The sequence below is a fragment of the Scyliorhinus torazame genome, chromosome 25 (genome assembly GCF_047496885.1).
Source record: "Scyliorhinus torazame isolate Kashiwa2021f chromosome 25, sScyTor2.1, whole genome shotgun sequence".
NCBI classification, from domain to species: Eukaryota; Metazoa; Chordata; class Chondrichthyes; order Carcharhiniformes; family Scyliorhinidae; genus Scyliorhinus; species Scyliorhinus torazame.
Window position 1 is genome coordinate 42,184,415 of NC_092731.1, and position 4,543 is coordinate 42,188,957.

General features: G+C 50.2%; 1 non-coding gene across 1 annotated transcript; it reads right to left on the reverse strand.

Annotated features, from left to right (window-relative positions):
- Positions 1–3,388: 3,388 nt before the first annotated feature.
- On the reverse strand, positions 3,389–3,461 carry trnar-acg (transfer RNA arginine (anticodon ACG)). The gene has a single exon. It is a non-coding gene; the product is annotated as a tRNA-Arg (tRNA).
- Positions 3,462–4,543: the final 1,082 nt, after the last annotated feature.

Genomic DNA, 4,543 nt, shown 5'->3' on the forward strand with positions numbered 1-4,543 from the left:
AATTGGGTCACGGTTAAGGGGGTCGTGTACAGGAATTCCGTGTCTCCTTCCGAGGTGAAGTGTGCGGCGGGTGGTTACTGGGTTCATTGGTGCCTGAACTATCTGCTCTGTGGGGGGTTGGGGCGCTTTTCTCTTCTGGGGCTTTCCTTGCGCACATGTTCCCTGAACATATCTCTGCGCTGTCTCATTTAATTCTCCCCAATCCGGGCCGTCTTCTGTATCTAACTGGGATTAAAAGGTGCTCTGGAATCCATTCTGAACTGAAAGCAAAGACTGCAGTTCTGCAATCTGCTTCCGGCACTTTGCGTGATCTAATGAACTTTGTCTCTGCTCCGTGGTGGCAGCATGGAGTGCTCCTTTCAGGAGTGCAGTAATGCTGCTTTCAGGTCGCTGCACTGCCTTTGCAATGCCTCTACCTGTTTCTCTGTTTCCTCTCTTACCAGGACTGCATGTTGCATGTCCTGATAGGCCTTTTCGTACTGTGTCTGGAAGCTGCTTAGGTGCGCCAGACAAGACTGGTGTGCCCACTTGGCATCATCCACCTCTCCGTCCTTTGCTGCTAACTTCCTTCTCAACTGTATGTTCTCTTTCTCAACCTCACTTACATCAACCTTACTCATTCGATGTATTCCTTCTATCTCTTTGTGGAGCGTCCGAACGACCTCCTCTGTACCTCGCAATTGTGCCAGACAGGACATGATTGCCATCGACTTGCTAGCTTTCCCTAAGCTTTTCTTATGGATTTCTGACAGGTCCTCCCACCAAGTATGTCCTATACTCCCGGGTCCTGTTTCCTCATTGTCACAGAGTTCACTCCAAAGGCGCCATCCTTTCCCTTTGAGATATTTTCTGATCTCTCCTTCCCAAACGGGACACTGTCCTACTCTACTGCTGGTCGCTGCGACCATGAATTCTTCAGGGTTTATGAGGCATTGCATTGCCTTCAATGCCATCTTTCCTCTCTAAATAATCTCTTAAAATTTGGAACGAGGCGGTGCTGTAATTACGGGTATGGCTTTCGCTATTTTCCGGAATACAAACTCCCAACAGTTTTTCGCAACAAAAATCTATCAGTTTTACCTCAAAGCCCTGTTAGTTACGCATGCATTAACACACTTCCGAATTATTAGGTTTGATCAGAACTGCTTGAACACTTGTGGTTTTTTCTGTTCCCAATTGGATTCTAATTCAAATTTTGGGTTCTCCCAGAGTGGTTAAGCCACTTCTAAGTCGGGTCCTGGCAGATGTCGCCAGTAATATGTTGCAAACTTTTGGTTGGTTCATTTTGCTCTGTTTTATAACCTTAGCTCTCAAGTCGCCACGAGGTTCAAGTTCAAGTACTGATCAATAACTCAACACACCAATTAGTAAGATTCAAATCAAAACACATTTATTATACACAGTAAATCACTGCTCATGCATAAATTCTACTTTCTAGACTATTCTCTATCACTAAAAGGCCTATACCTAGCTTCAAAATTGGCCCACCAGCTCAGGGGAACAAATGGCCTTTTGTTCGATCTGAGTCTGGAGGATTCAAAAGCTGGTATGGACTGGTAGCTGGGAGCGCCTATCTCGTAGCGAGCGTTGACTGGAGACTTACTTGGTTGATGCGGCAGCTTGGGCAGTTCAATCTCAAGGGTTGATTCGCTGCTGAGTGACCCTGCCAAGAAGGACGATTTGAACTTGGGGACTCTATTCTATAGTCTCCAGGGGCTTCCCGCCGGTCGGGGCGGACCCCGTACCTGGTTCCAAGTGATTGGACTGCGTTCCGATCACTTGGATCGATTTCTCCAATACTGGAGCCATTCCCTGACCGCTGGGTGGTTCCTCAGTGTCCGTTGGCCTTCCTTTGTCTTGGCTCCTGCTGGCGCCGAGGAGTCTGGCTTGGCCTTATTCACTTTAAGTGTTTCAATTGTTCCCGGGGATCGCTCATTACTATGCAGATGGCTGCTGGTTTCAGTGCTGTCTGGGCTTTTGCAAGTTCTAATACACAGGATTTCTGCACTTGCTGGTTTTTGCCTGTTGGCTGAATTTCCCTGCAGCCTTTGCGGACCTCCATTTTAAGTTGGGAAGTGGCCAACCCAGGTGGCTACACCGCCACGCAGTCCTTGTGGAGACAAAGTTCCGTCTTCACATTGAGGGTACCCCCCATTGTGTTGTCTGACACGATCACTGTGCTGAAACGGATAGACTTCAAACAAATCCAGTAACTCAAACCTGGGCAACTGTGAGGCACTGTGAGCCATCAACAGCAGTATAAATGTGCTCCAACAGAATATCTACTTTTTATTGCCATGGTTCAAGCACGGGCCAAACAGCTGAACTGCAGAAGTGAGGTGAGAGTGAAAGCTCCTGACATCAAACAAGCAGTTGACCGCGAATGACATCAAGGAACCTCAGAAAAACTGGAGCAAAGGGAAAAAGGCGGGAGACTTCTTGGTGTTGAAGTCATGTCTAGCCCAAGGGAAAACAGTTCTGGTGGTTGAAGGTTAATCACCTCGGCTTCAGGACATCACTGCAGGGATTCCTCGGGGTATTCAATAAGAAGGGTGCAGTCACAATGTTGGGGTTTACTATAGGCCTCCCAATAGCCAGCGGGAGATAGAGGAGCAGATAGGGAGACAGATTTTGGAAAAGAGAAAATCAACAGGGTTGTGGTGATGGGAGACTTCAACTTCCCTAATATTGACTGGGACTCACTTTGTGCCAGGGGCTTAGACGGGGCAGAGTTTGTAAGGATCACCCAGGAGCGCTTCTTAAAACAATATGTAGATAGTCCAACTAGGGAAGGGACAGTACTGGACCTGGTATTGGGGAATGAGCCCGGCCAGGTGGTAGATGTTTCTGTAGGGGAGCATTTTGGGAACAGTGACCACAATTCAGTAAGTTTTAAAGTGCTGGTGGACAAGGATAAGAGTGATCCTAGGGTGAATGTGCTAAATTGGGGGAAGGCTAATTATAACAATATTAGGCGGGAACTGAAGAACCTAGATTGGGGGCGGATGTTTGAGGGCAAATCACCATCTGACATGTGGGAGGCTTTCAAGAGTCAGTTGAAAGAAATTCAGGACCGGCATGTTCCTGTGAGGAAGAAGGATAAATACGGCAATTTTCGGGAACCTTGGATAACGAGAGATATTGTAGGCCTCGTCAAAAAGAAAAAGGAGGCATTTGTCAGGGCTAAAAGGCTGGGAACAGACGAAGCCTGTGTGAAATATAAGGAAAGTAGGAAGGAACTTAAGCAAGGAGTCATGTAGAGGGTTCCATCTTTGCTACCCCACTACTGGGCCGATATCTGGGGTTTGAGTATCTGTGTGTGTCTCCCTCCAGATGGCACTGAAACTTCAGAGACCAGGGGATGCTGCACTGGGACACCTCTGAAATCCGAGCCAGCCAGGAGTCGAACCTGGAATCTCCTGATTCGTAGTCAGACGCGTTATCCATTGCGCCACTGGCCCGTACGGCTCATGTCCAGGCTCAGCTTCCTGGGCCACCACCATCTCCCCAAAGGAACGTCCCCCTTACAGGTTAAACACACCCGCCTGCCCTCAGTCACCCTAACCCGGTCAGTCGCCACCTGTATCTCCTCGCAGAGTACAGAGGCCTCTCCATAGGTAAAGCTCTGGTGGCTGGAGTACCTGGTCGAGTTCGACCCCAGCCATCCAGGCCACCTCCCCAGGTGTGAGTAGCGGGTCTGCGCTGTGGCCACCTGGTCTCCCTGTCCGGTAGTGACAAGAGGGGCTCTGCCGCCAGAGCACCCATAGACAAAGGACTCTTCTGTCTCGCCTCTGCGGAGTTCTCCCGGTCCCACCATCGCCAAGATCATCAGCAAGCTCCACATTGTCGGGTGCCCCATCTGTAAAACAGACAAAACACATCCTTGCCTCTACAGAACTACCTACCTTAAAGTGCATGGCTTCTATCCCGCGGCAGCAGCAGCTCCCGCTTTGAAGTTGGGAAATTGACATGAAATTGCCGCAGCCTGTCTGTGGTTCTGTGTCCACAGCCCGGCTCCACCAGGGTCCTAGTGCCTGCAGCTCATTTATTTATTTACTGCATTTTGCGCTTCTGTGATCCCACGATCCTAAATAAGCCACACACCACTACACACTAATTAGAACTAACAGGGGGGGAATGCTATATACAATGCCACCCGTCTCCGGGTGGCCTAATTAAAACTGGACCCCGCTATACTGGGGCTGTTCACCTTTTTGGACCAACGGCTCGGGCCAGACCTCCCCCTCCCGGGGTCCGGACTGCCCCTTGCCTCTCCTTCCCCAAAGGGGTTCGGGGATCCCTTTCTGCTCCCTCCGGAGACTGGGCTACCTGTGGCAGCACTGGGTCTCCCTCCGGAGACTGGGCTACCTGTGGCAGCACTGGATAATGTCCTACATCCCTCACCGTTCCCTTCTACTGGGGACCATCTTACCGGGGGCTTGGAGACCCGATTGCTCCTTCGTCCCCTGGATGGTTCCCACGCCCAAGGTGATACCTCCCTCTCCTCTGCCTCCCTAGCCTCTATACTAAGGCAGGCCACCTG